Source organism: Neomonachus schauinslandi, chromosome 10 (assembly GCF_002201575.2).
Source record: "Neomonachus schauinslandi chromosome 10, ASM220157v2, whole genome shotgun sequence".
NCBI classification, from domain to species: Eukaryota; Metazoa; Chordata; class Mammalia; order Carnivora; family Phocidae; genus Neomonachus; species Neomonachus schauinslandi.
This window is the reverse complement of record NC_058412.1, coordinates 75,571,075-75,586,841: the sequence shown is the minus strand read 5'-3', so window position 1 is coordinate 75,586,841 and position 15,767 is coordinate 75,571,075. Positions and strand designations below refer to the sequence as shown.

The 15,767-nt window shown below is 50.3% G+C and overlaps 1 pseudogene; it reads right to left on the bottom strand.

The window, feature by feature from the left end:
- Positions 1-8,250: 8,250 nt before the first annotated feature.
- LOC110590478 lies at positions 8,251-8,555 on the bottom strand (annotated as a pseudogene).
- Between the last annotated feature and the right edge of the window lie 7,212 nt (positions 8,556-15,767).

The following is a 15,767-nucleotide window of genomic DNA, read 5'->3' as shown; positions in this document are numbered from 1 at the left end:
TTCTCTTGTTTCTTCCCAGAGCTCTGCTCTTCTGCAGGGAATGCAGGCCTGGGCCGGCTCGGCCGCCTGCAGGCCGTGCGCTGGAAGGAGCTGCGTGGTGATTTTCCTAAACAGAAGTGGAAGACGCAGCCCTCCTCCTCTGCCCTGAGTTGGAGGACGAGACTGAGGCCAAGGCTGAGGTTCAGTGGGGCTCAGACCTGAGCTCTGGGCTGGACACCCAGCCAGCCCCGTCTGCAAAAGGCAACTCATCGTACCCTCCTCATGGACTTTCTTGGATGAAACGAGAAAGGGAGAGTGTATTCATTCCCTCTTGCTTCATAACAAATTAGCACAAAGTCAGCAGCTTAAAATAGCCCCTGTTTATTCTCTCACCGTTCTGAAGATCGGAAGTCTAGGTGGGCTCAGCTGGATCCTCTGCTCAGGGCCTCACAAGGCCAAAATCAAGGCCCGCTTCTAGAAGCCCTGGGAAAGCATCAGTTCCTGAGCTCATTCCAGTTCTAGCAGAACTCTGCTCCTGCAGGGGGAGGACAGAGGAGCTGTCTCCCTGCTGCTTGTCCCCTGGGCCCCTCTCACCTCCTAGAAGCCGCTCTCCTGGGCCCTTCCCTTACACATGCTCCCCTGTGTCTTCAAGTCATCAGTGGTACACAGAATCCCCTCCCCTGCCACCAGCCAGAGAAAACTCTGCTTCTAAAGGGCTCGTGTGATTAGATTAGGCCCACCCCCCCCCCAAGATAATCTCCTTTTTGATTAACCCCAAGTCAAGTGATTCAGAACCTTAATTAGGTCTTCAAATCCCTTTGCCATATAATGTTACTGAATCAGGCACTTGATATTTCATCATGCTCAGGGATTAGGGTGGGAAACCGGGGTGGGGGGCATATTTGTAGTTCTCCCTACCACAGGGAGCAAAAGCACGTTGGTGTTTTTTTGTCTATGAGCTGGACGAGACTCACGGCAGGGTTTCCTTCCTTCTGCCTCCGGCCCTCAGATGAAAGAGTGCCACTGGCCTGGGTGGCCCTTCCCCCTTCCTCCTCTTGGGCCAGCCTCTGGGGCTTTTCAAGACCTGAGGAGGGATTCCTGCCCCAGGACCCCTGGGAGTTTGCTGATGTCCATCACTTTCTCCCTTCCAGAGCTTCAGCCATCTGCGTGATCTATGGTGGCATCTACATTTGCCTCCTCTCTGCCCACCAGAATCTGAGGTCTACCACTCCCCACCCCCTTCATCTGCTCTCTCTCCCTTATCCCAGTGGACACCTTCCAGGCCCTATTTCCCAGGTCTTATTACAAGGACAGGAGGGAGTCTGTTCTATACCCTTTGTATTCCCAACGCCCAGCCGAATGCCAGAAGCGTAACAGACCCTCAGCAAACAGTTGTTGTGGTTTTTCCGGGTTCAAGTATCTGTGGGGTCCATTTGCTAAAGTGCTGCTCTCCCCATCCCAAACCTAAACATTCCCTCCTGCAGCAAATGAAGCCCCATGTCACACTCTCCCTCAGCCCAAGGGCAGTGACCGAAGTCAGGGGCTGAGCATGTGGGAGCCTCAGAATGAAATGCCACCACCAATCCTGTTCTATCGCACGCATGCACGTACACACGCACACACCAGAAACTCAGCATCCCCCTTGGCCCATGGCTGGCAGGTCAAGAGTCACCCCCCACAGGCTTCCAGCCCTCGCCAAACCTGGGCCTTAGCTCCGTGATCTCTCTAGGAGTTTACTTGTGCGGGCCTTAATCTTTTTTCATCCTGCCCCTGAATTTGGGCCTGTGTTCTCATCCCCCAGGGACCCACCCACTTCCTCTTGGGATTCCAGCCGAGGACAGTGTGGTTTGAAGAACGTTCTAATCCCAGCCCCAGATCTCTGAGAGAAAAAATGACTAAAAGCCCTGGAATGTGGAGCCTGCTGCTTCCTGCAAAGCATTTTGAATGAACCACGTAACCAGCAGCTGCAGCGCAGAGAATGGAAACTCGGAGGGACGTCATGGCTCCAGGTCCTCAAATAGCAGGCTTGTGAGCAGAACAAGCCCTCTATTTCGGCCCAGCTCGGATGCCCTCGGCACCAACCCTCTCTCCCTCTCCTTCCAGGAACCAGACCCATCGTGCCAAGGACGTGCTCCTCTTGCTCACTTTTTCTGAAAACCCCGTGACCCACCCAAAGTCCCAGATTCTTTGCGGGGGGGGGGGGGTTGAAAGACCCCCTTCCCACTCACCAGCCCCCAAGGGCTTCATAGGACCTCACAGCCCAGCCACTCTGCCCTCTCCCGAGCAGGAGGTTGGCACGGTCTCCAGCCCAGGCCCATCCTGGAATCAGCCCCAGGCCAAGCATGGCAGTGCTCACCACCTCAAGGGGACAGCCGCAAGCAATATACTGTGCTGGTTTTAAACATGGATCAAATTTGTTGACATATTTCCTATCGAGAAATGGAAGGGATGCCCCTCTTCTGTCCCTGGGTAAGCCTTTGTAACTGCCTTAACAAATAGAGTATTGTAGAAATTACATTGCGTGACTTCCAAGGCTGGGTTAGAAAAGGTGACATAGCCTACGTCTTGCTCTCTCTCAGGACGTGTGCCTTTAGATCCCTGAGTTGCTGGGGGAAGTCTGGCTGCCCTGAAGCTGCCATGTGGCAGATCTCATGTGGAGAGGCCACAGAGAGACAGAGATGTCTGAGGAACCCCAGGTGTTCCAGCCTCCCTTGTTTGAGTCCTCCCAGCCCAGGTGCCAGATAGGTGAGTGACAAAGACTTTACCTCAGTCACAGCCTGACTACAACCTCATGAGACCTCAAGCTTGCGGTCAGGTATGCAGTGAATTATTTATTTATTTATTTATTTAAAGATTTTTATCTTTAAGTCATCTCTACACCCAACATGGGGCTCAAACCCACAACCCCAAGATCAAGAGTCGCACGCTCCACTGACCGAGCCAGCCAGGCACCCCATATAGTAAACACTTTCTGAATGTTGCTTATCCTTCACAGAGCTTCTCAGTGGCTGTTATCCTGAATCAAACAAAAGTGACATTTAGTTTAAGTATACTCTATGTATACTTAAAGGAAGGAAGGAACCGTGTGCTTGACAGAGAATATTCGTTGAATACATGAAAAAGAAAAAGGACTTTTTTGGTGGTAGCCAGTCTCCAAAGATGGCCCTGGGAAACCATGCCATGCCTCCTGTTACTCATTCCCTTGCCGAGTGCCCTCCCATGCTGCATCTGGTCTGGGACTCGCCCTAACCAATAGAACATGGCCAAAGTGATGGTGTACAGTACAGGGATTCTTTTCACATGCAAAATACACTCACTCTCTTCCAACGATCCCCAAAAGTCTCATCTGTGATGGCATCAGGTTTAAGCTAGAGGACTGGGATCCCATCATCTAAACCAGTTACGGAGGAGGTTCCTCAAATGCAATTTCTCAGACACAGGTGCTTGAGCACTATTCCTCTTTATTTAAAGACTTGTGAACTGAGAAGAAAGTTATCTACTCCATACACACCCAACACACAGTGATGGGACAGGGCCTAGGATAATCACTATAAACATTCCCATTCAAATGGCATGGGGGAGGCACACAGCAGTCACCGGTCCATAGTCACTGTGAAATCCAAACAGGCACATATTGCCCATTTCTTGGTTAGGGGTCAGTCCTATTGCCTGGGAATGTTTCCCAACAGCTCTGTTTTCTGGGCTCTCAGTTCCACCTTCTGAATCACCCTTCCTTCGCTATAAAAACCCGCTGGTGTTTACAACTGAGTAGCTTTCTCAGCTTGCTTCCTTCTGGGGGGCCCAAAGTCCAAAAAAATTATGGAGCTTTTTCATTTTGTTCTACTCTGTACTTTTCAGTCCGAGCTGATGGTGCTTCTGACAATACAATTCATTTTAAGACTTTGTGGGTTTCCTATGGATCCTATTGCGCTTCACTCCCATTAACCAAAAGCTATACTAAAAATCTCATCAAGATCAGCTCTTCTCTACTTTGAGCCTTTCATGAGGTTGTTGAGGGATAATCCTCTTAACGTTCTTTTTTTTTTTTTTTTTTAGATTTTATTTATTTATTTGACAGAGAGAGAGCACAAGCAGGGGGAGCAGCAGAGGGAGACGGAGAAGCAGGCTCCCCGCTGAGCAGGGATCCCAATGTGGGACTCGATCCCAGGACCTGGGACCATGACCTGAGCTGAAGGCAGACACCGAACCGACTGAGCCACCCAGGCGCCCCAATCCTCTTAAAATTCTTAGAAGCCCGGATATTTAATAAACAGACTGTGAGGCATGCTCTTGAAATATTCAGGGGGCCTTTGTCTATCTGAAAGATTTTATGAAGCATTTGATCTTTCTGAGGTTTTAACAAAGGTTCTTATAGTCCCACCCTGGATTTTATCTTTGTCTTGAGGCCCTTTCAGACTTTGAGAATTTTTTGCCATCTGGGGAGGCTGAGAATGAGAAAGCACATTTACTTTCAAACCCAGAAAATCCTTGGCTTTCTAATATTTTCTATACAATTTCTATACAATTCAATACAATTTTAATAATTTCTATACAATATTTTATATACAATCTATAGAATTGCTTGAAAATTAAACTTTCCTTTTTTAAAAAATGTATTTCTTTTTTCAGAGAGAGAGCTTGAGCACGAGTAGGGGGGAGGGGCAGAGGGAGAGGGAGAGAGAGAGAAAGAATCTTAAGCAGGCTCCACACCCAGCAAATGAGCCCGACTTGGGGATTGATCTCACGACCCTGAGATCATGACCTGAGCTGAAATCAAGAGTTGGACACTCAACTGACTGAGCCACCCAGGGGCCCCTACACTTTCCTTTTTAACTCATCTTTCTCTATCTTTATCATATGCAGCTAAAATAATCCAAGTGGCATTTTTGACATTCTGCCTAAAAATCTCCTCAGCCCAAACCATTAGGTCATTAGGTACCTTCTCTGTTATCTACATCACTTCAAGTGACAATGTTGCTAAATTTCCCTCCAATGCATCGTAAGGGTCCCCTTGTCTCCTGCTTCCAACAACATCTTCCTCACCAGCAGCCTCTTTGGAGGCCATCAGGCTTCCCCTTCCAATGCCTTCAAAACCCTTACAGTTTCTGCCCACCTCCCAGTCCTAAGCCAGAGATTTAGGTTCCCTTATGGCAGCTGTCTACTTCCAGGTCATGAAAAGCCTGGATCTGCTGTCCACTGCCTTATAACAAACCATCCCAAAACAATGACCCCAAACAAATAACAAGCATTTATTTTGCTCATGAATTTGGGGGTTGACTGAAAATAAGCCAGGCAGCTCTCGCTCAGGACCTCTCCATGAGTTTTCAGGCACTTCTGGGGCTCCTCGAGCATCTCTCTGTGTGCATGAAGTCTTTCCACAAGCAACCTCGTGGTGGATTTCACTTATGGTCCCTGAAGGCTCCCAGCATGAGTGTCCCAAAAGGAGCCATCAGAAGCTGCATGGTCTTTTCTAACCTAGCCCTGGAAATTACACGTGTCACTTTTGCTGCAGTCTGTTTGTCGAGGCGCTCCCAAATCTCTACCCAGGTTCAAGGGGCAGGGACGTAGACTCCAGTGACGGGAGCAAGGGGAGGAGAATCAAAGGATTATGGACATGTTTTGAAACCATCATCAAGAGGTTGAGTAACATGTCTAAGGTCACACAGCTGGAAAGTGACAGAGTTGAGGTTTGAACCCAGGCATTCTGATTCCAGACTCACATCCTTAACTAGTCTACACCGCCTGCAGTACTGGTAGACATGGCAGCTGATGGCGCAGGCTCCAGGAGTGGGTAGGTGCTCTGTCCTGGGAAAGCTCCTGACTTGCTTCTCTATACTCAGCTTGCTCTCAGAAGGGGAGTGGGACTCGTATTAGACACAGGGGCTGCCGGATGTAAAATGAATGAACCAATCAGAGCTGGAGCAGCCTCTTCTCAAGGCATTTTCTCCTCCCTGTGATGGCTGGCTTCCCCGTGGCCACCAGTGCCTTGGTGTGGTTCCCATGTCACTCTCACCACAGCTGTAGACACCTCCTTGTCTACTCACTCTTGTGCACTTGATCTTGCTAAGTGTGTTCCCATGGGGGAAAGAGGAGTGCCCCTTGACATTTCAAGAATGTCTGCCGAGCTGTTTGGTGGAAACCTGCAGATCGCTCATCAAAGAAGATGAGGCTTCTGTTGACTTTACCAGGCCACGGAGTTTTCTTAAATTTCCTTTAAGGCTTGACTTTCTACAGATTTCAACACACAAAGATTAAAAATTATATTTTTGGTCACGAGCATTAAAGTCCTAAATAGGGCTTGCATGATTGACCCACATTTCCAATAAATCTTATCTGAAGTAATGCTTCATATTCTGAATGACACCTTGGTGCAGAGGACAAATCAGCCAGGATACAAATGGTGGGCAGGTAGGGCTGCCATGAATGGTAATGTAGTCTGGGCACTGCACCAAGGGGCCTTGTTACCCAGCCCCACATTCCACTGGCCCAACATTTCCCCTTGGTGAGGGACTGTATCTGCCTGGAGGAAACAACAGCTTTTTCTAATTTGTCTGTCCAGAGGGACACCTTTTTCTAACGTAACAAAGATACCATATGTATTAGAAGCAGAACTAGGGGACAGCTGGAAGATATAATAAAATATTATATTAACCTACTCCATAGGACAAGTGATAGAAATCAACCCTGGCAAATAATAATAACAAATTTATTAAATTTCAAGAAAGGATTGAACAACTTAGCCTCAGGAAAGGCCAGAGGCAGGACAGTTCCAAGGACCTAAGCATCTGGAGTCAATGAACCACCTCCTTAAAACACTTCCATTAAGGCAGCCCCATCCCCACAGTGGCCAGTCTCTACCTCTTGGTTCAAAATCCCAGAATCTTGACAGAAAGAATCTGATTGATCCAGCTGGATTTAGCTGTTCCCTCCATACCCATCAGCTGTGGCCAGGGGTGGGAAGAGTCATTGAGAATAGTCTATACCATAGATTGAGTTGCTGAGCTCCTCACTGTATTAGGGGGTTCCCAGAGCCCAGGCTCTTAACTTTGAGCCAGGCAGCCCTCCCAGAGTCGCTTGTAGAAGTTCTGTACAATGACTAGCTAGGATTTGCCATCCCCAAGGCAGTCAATGGCTGATCAATCCAACCATTCAGAAAAAAAATTCCTGTGGCCGTTCACTCCCTACATAGCAGGCAATGACCCTCTCCATTCACTAAAGATCTTATTTATGAGTGCTTTTAGCTTCTCAAGTCAGTTCTTCATGTCCTTCTCCTTATTGGGACTTGGGTCACTGGCAGGCCAGAGCAGATATTCAGCATTATAAAACTATTCAGAGGCCAGTCTAGGCAAAAGTCACAAAATTATCTTGCAGTGTCTTGCTCAACAACCTCTTAAAAGTATTTTTTTAATTATCACACATTTAAAGATAATTGAATGGGGGTGCCTGGGTGGTTCAGTAAGCGGCTGACTCTTGATCTCAGCTCAGGTCTTGATCTCAGGGTTGTGAGTTCAAGCCCCGTGTTGGGCATGGAGCCTACATACATGGATACATACATACATACATACATACATACATACATAAAATTAAATGGAGTGTTACTGGCTGGCTCAGTCATTAGAGCATGGGACTCCTGATCTCGGGTCATGAGTTCAAGCTCCACCTTGAGCATAGCGCTTACTTAAAATAATAATAATAATAATAATAATTGAACAGAAACCCACGTAGCCACTCCCCAGTTTCAACAGACGTTAATGGTTTGCTATTTTGCTTCAGATTTCCTTATCTTTTTTTAAAGAAATAACACCTTACAGCTACAGCTAAATCCTTGCCCATATTCCTGCTCCCTCCTGCCCGTGCAGATATGAGTGCCATCTTAAAGTTGGGAGTATCATTTCCAGTAGTGATTTTGGCTTTGACTTTTCTTTCTGTCTGGACCTCAGGTGCACAAGTTAAGCGATCATTCTCTCAACGGCATACTCTCATCACTGTTCCTTCTGCACAAAGGCCCTCTCTTGTTTTATTTTATCCCTCTGATCCTTGCTTACTACCCCAGTGCACCCCACCCCTTAAGGCAACCACAGTAATGTGTTTGTATGCGTTCCTCTAAAGCATACATGTGTACATGTATTTTTAGTTTAGGGTTTAATTTTTAGTTTAGTTTTAGTTTAGGGTTGTTACTGTTGTTGTTTTAGCTTTGAGGCACTTTATTGTAAAAGACTGGTACTCATATCCATAAACGAAGAAGAACTTAAAAGTCATCATACATTTACTTCATTTTTTAGCTTGACTTTCTAGTAAATCTTTAGCTTTATTGATTGGGGCCGCTATCTAAAGAGATCTTCCCTTGTCTGGGGGAATCATTTAAATTTAAAAGCATCATTTGTCAATGAGCATCACATTTTTCCTTTATTGCCAGTAGGGTTATGCTCAGTATTAATGCTGCTTATGCTTAGTACTAATGCTGCTTCCCATTTTGCGATCTGGGGTTCAAACCCACCTCTGTAATAGCCACCGCTGACGGCAGATTTTGGTAGATTTTGAGAAATGTGTTTTCCTTGAGGCTCCACATGCCCCATGGCTTGCGAAACAGAACAGCTTGCAAATCCTGCAGCCTCTACGGCTGGACTGGCCATGGCTCCAGCCCGGCTCCCCTGCCTCCACGGAGCCCAGAGGCCACAGTCACCCACCTCCACGGCTCTTCTGGCAAGTGATGTGCACACCCCCCCCCCAAACAGGCACTGTGTATTTCCAGTTCACATAAATGACACGGTGTCGGAGATTTTATTCTGTTTCTTGCTTTCTCAGCCAGCACTACACTTTTAAGGTCCACGCATATCGTCAGGTGTTCATCTAGCTGCAAGGGCATTCACCCCTTTTCACTTATCCCATTCCTCCGCTGAGGTGGAGGAGAGAGGAGCAAACTGAGGAAGTGGTTAGGACCGGGCTTGTCCTCAAGACGCTATCCCTGGAGAGAGAAGTGTCAATGCACGTGTGCACGCAGGTACACACACACACACACACATATACACACACACCCCACTTCTGCTGGGGCCCCGGTGAGTGGAGGTGGGGGAAAGCCAGCCAAGAGTCCTAGCAAAGGAGGACTCATTTCAGAGCTCTGCTCTTACATCCAAGGCCTTGCCCCCTCCAGGAAGCCTGCCCTGACCACCCCATTCCATGCAGGTCTCTCCCCATTCTGAGGACTGTGAATCTCATCTAATCATACACTAGTCTCTTCTAGTCTTCCTATTACTCTCTCCCTCATTAAGCAGACATCCTCTGGAAGGAAAGGACCGTCTCTTGTCCTTTCCATCTCTCTTGCTCGAGGCCTGGCCCTGAAGAAAGGAGGGCAGGGAGTGGGAAGCAGAATAGCGATTTCCTTAATTCAGGCCCTGCTCCCTCTGTTTCAGGGACATGCCATCTTTCAGCAAACGCTTCGGTGCCAGGCTCTTAGAAGTCCAGAGAGAAAATACATGCTGTTCCAGCTCTTAGGAAGCCATTTATGGGGGATGCAGACACCCAGACATGGAGTCATAGGATGGCACAGAGAAGACAAAAACAAGCAGATACTTGGGGTGCTGAGGAGGAAATCCCAGCACAGCTCAGAGGGAGGCCAGGGGGCTCCTAGACGAGGCGACATCCAAGCTGTCTCCCGCTGAAAGAAAAGAGGTAAATTGAGAATCGGGAGCTGGGCGAGGGGATTATGAAATAAGATCGAGAGGATACAAGGAATACCAGTACTGCCTGCTTCCAGTTATCGTGGCTATACATCAAACAACCACTTTATTATGTTTGCAGAGTCTCTGGGTCAGGAATCCGGACAGGACACAGCAGGAAGAGCTTGTCTCTGCCCTGGGTCATCTGGGGCCTCAGCTGGAAGCATCCATGGCAGGGCTTTGGAATCACTGAAGGCTCATTCACTCACGAATCTGGTGGCTGGTGCTGACTGCAGGTTGGGTCCTCAGTGCCTCTCCATGTGGTTTTCCCATTGGTCTCTCCGGGCGGGCTGGTGTGGGCTTCTTATATAGCACGGTGACTGGGTTCCTGGAGTGAGCATCCCCAAAAAGAGAGAGAGCCAGGTGGAAGTTATATGACTCAGCATCCCAAAGCATCCCTTCTGCCATACTCTATTGGCCAGAGCCGTCACAACTGCCTGGCCCAGATTCAATGAGAGGAAACAGACCCCCCCCCGCCTCCCCGGCTCAGTGAGAGGAAAGTCAATCATCTTGCAAGAAGAGCATGTGGGATGGGATATACATTTTGGTGCAGCCACCTTTGGAGAATACAATCACCATGGTATGTATTGATAAGGTGGAGGGTGAACAATGAATGGGTAGGCATCCAATATCACTGGAGTATAATATGTGAAATGGAGGCAGCCAGATACGAGGCTACAAGGATAGGTCAGGCCAGGTGCTGGAGGGTCTTAAAACCACACTTAGGAGAATGCTTACAAAGGAGCATTTTGGAAGCCCAGGACTCCTGCCCCCTCATTCCCGTCACCCAGCACCTCCTCTGTGCTTCATCAGAAAATATCTAAGGCTCTCTATGGGTGACTAAAGCAAAGAGACTCTCAGGATTGGTCTGCACCCTTGAAGTAAGTGTCAAGGACAGCTAGACACCAGCCCCTACCCTTGTGCCTATGTGTGCATGTGTCCACACCTACCTGGCCAAGCCCAGTCTCTTGGCTCCAGAGTCCTATGGATGCTGCTGCTTGGGTAGCAGAGACTCTTCAGAAATGCCCTTCCAGGGGCACCTGGCTGGCTCAGTCAGAGGAGCATGGGACTCTTTTTTTTTTTTTTAATATTTTATTTATTTGACAGAGAGACACAGCGAGAGGGAACACAAGCAGGGGGAGTGGGAGAGGGAGAGGCAGGCTTCCCATAGAGCAGGGAGCCCAATGTGGGGCTCGATCCCAGGACCCTGAGATCATGACCTGAGCCGAAGGCAGATGCTTAACAACTGAGCCACCCAGGTGCCCTGAGCATGGGACTCTTGATCTCGTGTTTGCGAGTTCGAGCCCCACATTGGCTGTAGAGATTACTAAAAAATAAATAAACCTAAAAAAAGAAAGAAAGAGAAAGAAGAAAGAAAGAAGAAGGAAAGAGAGAAGGAAAGAAAAGAAATCCCCTTCCAGATCCATCCCTTTCCAGATCCATTCTGAATAGTCCTGGGCAGAGCAAGACCCCCACACTTCACACACACACACACACACTCAGAAACACATGTGCACAGGCCCACTAGATGTAAGCCAATGAGACAGCATCATATCAAGGAGAAAGCACTTGTTTGGTAGTCAGGAGTCCCATGTAATCATCCAGTCTCTGTCCAACGAGCAATGGGCCTTGGGGGAGGTCATTTACCCTGCTGGAACTTGCAGGCAAGGGCAAGAATCGCACTAGACAGGAGTTTTCCCCAAGTGTGGTCGTTGGAGATCGGCAATTAAAATCACCTGGCTTGAAAACTACCATGAGCTATCACCACACACTCACTAGAAGGGCCCAGATAAAAAAGATAGGCAACACCAAGTGCTGACTGGGAAGGAGAGCAACTGGAGCTCTCAGACTTTGTTGGTGGGGATGCAAAATTGTATACCCACTTTAGAAAGCCGTTTGGTAGTATCCACTAAAGCTAAATCCCTTCCCTATGACCCCAATTCCACTCCTAGAGATTTACCCCAAAGACATAAAACATATGTCTGCAAAAGGGACTTGACTCGTACAAAATGATCATAGCAGCTTTATTTGTAACAACCCCAAACTGGAAGCAGTCCATCAACAGGTGAACGGATAAATCCGAAGAAACCCAACTACTGATACGGGCAACATGGGTGGACTCAAAAACATTTAGGCTGAGTGAGAAGTCAGAAACAAGAGTGAATGCCATATGACTCCACTTAGCACAGTCTCCAAACAGGTGGAACTTAACATGAAGAGAAAAGTCAGAACTGGTCCCTTGGGGCCTGAGACGGGTGCGGGTGAGGGGAGAAGGTGGCCGGAAAGAGGATCTATGGAAATTTCTCGAATGATAGAATTGCTCTCTATTATCATAGGATGTAGGTTACACAGATGTATACGTTTGTCAAAACGCATGAACCCGCACGCGTAAGATCTGGACACTTCACTGTTCTACTTTAATTTTTTAAAAAACCAGATCATCTGCACTGCCTGTTAAAATGCAGCCTGGGCACCGCAGACCGACGTCGGGGAGTCCTCTGGAGCGAGGCCCTGGAATCTGCATTCTCCACAGCCTCCAGCTTTGGCCAGAGCGTTAGATTGGAGACCCATGCCCCCAGGGGCGACTCCCCCCCCCCACAGGCGTCCCCAGACGCCCACGATCCCACCCAAGTCTCCCGCTCTCCCCCAGCCCCCAGCCCTCTGCCCAGTCGCCCCTGGTAACCAAGAAAGGGCTTGAAAACCCTCAAAGTGCAGCCGCCCGGGGAGGGCCGTCCACAGTGTCAGCGAAACAAGGGCAAATACAAAATGCGGGGTAATTGGCGGTTTTCTCATTCTCAGCCCTTTGTGCGGCGGCGCGGAGCCGGGGCCGCGCTCCCAAGCCCGGGCCTTTGAGCCGCCGGGGGCCGGGCCTCCGCGCTGCCCGCGCTCCGCAGCGCATAATTAATGGGGCTTCACAGGGCCCCGGACAAAGGCGCCCATTCACCCCGCCGCTCCTCCCCCCGGGGATATTGTTACTTCTAGAAACTGCAGCCAGCTGGGCCGCAGAGAAACGTCAGCTCTGTGGGAGAGTGAGCGGCCAGGCCGCGGGGAGAGAGGGAGCTCTGTCTCTGCTCCCTGAGCGAGCGGGATTAGAGCCGGCCAGCGAGCCCCGGGGTGGGCAGGGGGCCCGGGGTCTTTTCTGCAGTCTGCACAAGTCCTCAGAAAGCCTCGTGATTTCCATGGGGCCCTGGAGGAGAGCGCCATGGAAATGGTAATGGGCGCATTGAGGCTAGTTCTTAGGGAAGGAGAAAGGGGGTGCATTCAGGCCCCCCTGAGCATGGCACATCTCCCGAGTGGGAGGGGCCGGTCGCTGGCGGGCGGGGGCGGGGGGAGCTGGTGGGAAGCCAGGGTGCCCCCACCTGTACCAGGCCTCTGGGACAACAGGCAAAATGAGTCAACGGATAAAGGCCTGGGTCTCCGTCTGCGGAGCCTGGGGTGAAGTCAGGGACTGGGGGGATGTGAAGACCCCATAGTCACCTGGCTTCTGCTCCAAGGACCACTGGGGAGCTTATTCCAAACAACACCTATGCAGAAGCAGGCTCTCAAAATCTGGGGGGGGGGGGGGGGGCAGGGGGGCTTTTTTTCCTAAGTCTCCCAGCCCCTCTGAAGCCCACCCACACTGGATCCCCTCTCACCCTGCCCCAGCGAGATGGTGCAAGGGCCCCACTTCCCATTGCACAGAGGAGGAAACAGGCCCAAGGAGGCAAACTGGCTTGCCCGCGATGACAGAACAGAGCTGGGACTGGGTGTGCTGGTTGTGTGCAAAAGCAGAACAGAAGGGAGAGGCAGCTGGAAAGGGAGGCTTCCCCTCCTCCCCAGAGCGCTTCTTGACTGTGCAGGCCTGTTCTGTTCTCTCCCTTCCCCGGCTTCTCCTTGCGTGGGACAGATCTGCCTCATTAAATGCCCCTAGCATGTTCTGTTTTGTGGGTTCACTGGGTTTTCTCGGACCCGCTCCATCAGAGGCACGCTTGAATGCAGGTCCAGAGATCACATTAGTTTTGTGTCCAGGCCCAGGGCCGGGAGAGCTCCAGCCAAGGCTCACTGGATGTGAGCAGCTTCTCATGACTCCAGGGGCCAGTCCCTTAGGCTGTGTTCCCCTTCAAAGCTCAGTGCCCTCTGCAGGCCCCGCAGAGGGCCTGGTCCCAGCTCAGCAGTGCTGGGCTTCACCTTTGCCACTGAAACCCAAGAAACGGGCCCCCGTTCATTCCTCCTCCCGAAGCTAGGAGCAGTCATGAAGAGCCACCGTGGGTTCCCAAAACCTCAGCATCCTGAACAGCTCCCAGAACAAGCAGGGGCCTTTCCAGAGCCCTGCCCGTCCCAGCCCATCTCATGGAGACGTTCTGTCCCTCGGCTGTACTCTGGAAAATGTTCCCTCAGCCTGAGACTGCCAGTCCTGAGCAGGGCCTCGGGCCTCAGAGCCAGACCAGGCCGTAGAGCGTCCTCCTGCGAATGAGGGAAAGGAAGCCTTCCTGGATTTGCAGAGGAGCCCAGGAGGGCACCCAAGACCCTGAGAGGGTGCCCAACCAAGCTCTCTCCACTTCCGCCAGGCCGCGCTGCACACTAGAAAGCCAGTGTCCTGCAACATTTGTATCTGTGGGCGGGAGAATGTACAGAAAACTCAAAAACAAAGTGAAGGGGAAGAGAGCCATTCAGCCAAGGCCTGACCAGGCCTCTAAGGGGACAGATCAGCTGTCTGGTTGCAGCTCGACTCAGGGATGGCCACCAAAGCCACAGTAGAGCTTCCGTGGGGGACCCTGTGACCGAGGCGGCCCCCACCGGCCAGACGGCCAGCAGGGCATCAAGCAGAAAAAGAGGCTAGCCATCTGCCATTCAGTAAGCTTTGTTTAGGGTATAGAGTGATCCGATGGGATCTGGAAATAAGAGGAAGGCTCAGCCATAAGGGAACCACACGACGTCAAACAATGTCCTTCAAATACGCACTGAAGTATTTAAGGGCAAAGGAGCAAAAATGTCTCTAACTTGTTCTCAGATGATTCCACAAAATGTAAATAATTGGTGAATCTTAGAAAAGGCTTACAGAAATTACTTGTAATACTCTTACAATTTCTCTGAAGTTTGAGATTTAAAAACAAGCAACAGGAAGTGCGTGCGGGCGCATGCGTGTGCCCACACAGCACAGTGTCCATGTTCCAAACTCTACACCCAGCGCTGGGTGTCAAGTCTCCTGTGGGCCCCTCCTCCCACGCAGGCGCATTACAAGCAGCCTTCACTATCTTCTGTTATAGCAGTTTGTGAATCCAAGTTGGTTTGAAAAGTCCTTAAGGGTAAGGCCTGTGCTGTTTATAATCCTACTGCAGCTAGCACCAGGCTTTGTGGACAGTAAGCATTCAACCAAACCTGGCGTCCGCCCATTTGCCATGGAAGGTTTCTAGCTCTGAGTGAAATGGGAGAAGGAGAAAGTGAGGGGCCGGCCAATGGAAAGAAGGAGCCAGGAAAGATGGTCGAGTCCATACAGACTTCCCAGGCCGGCACACTCATGTGATTTTTTTTTTCAAGGTTAGCAGTCAGGCCGCCCTAATCAGATTCTTCCATCCTTCCACAAAGCTTGGAAAGTGCCTCAGCCCCAGCGGGGCTGCTCGTAGGGTCCGCTCAGAGCACTTACAGACATACACGGCCTGAACCTGGCCATGTCCACTGCAACGTGTGGTCAGCAGAGCCAGGAATGTATCTGCCTAAATGGTACCTGGTTCTCTGTGAGTCTCGTCTCTTCTCTCCACTGAGATCGCACGGGGAAGGGCCGGCCTCCTCCCCCTTCCCCCCGTGGGTACCCTCACGGGCTTGGCAGGAACACAGACCCACATGGGCCCTTCTCGGGTGACTGTGCCAGGGACTATGTCTGGTTTGCCCTCTCATACATTCCCAGCACTTAGCACAGCGGATGGCCCAAATTTGGTGCTCAGTAGACACCCATTAAACACCCACTAACACAGAGTCTTGTTGAGCTGAGTCGACTTGCCTGCCGTGCCAAGGGCATCCTGAGCAAGCTCCTTTGAGAGTTGTACTTCTGGCCTCGGATGCTCACCGTCAGGGCAGCAGAGTTTCCCCAGGGGA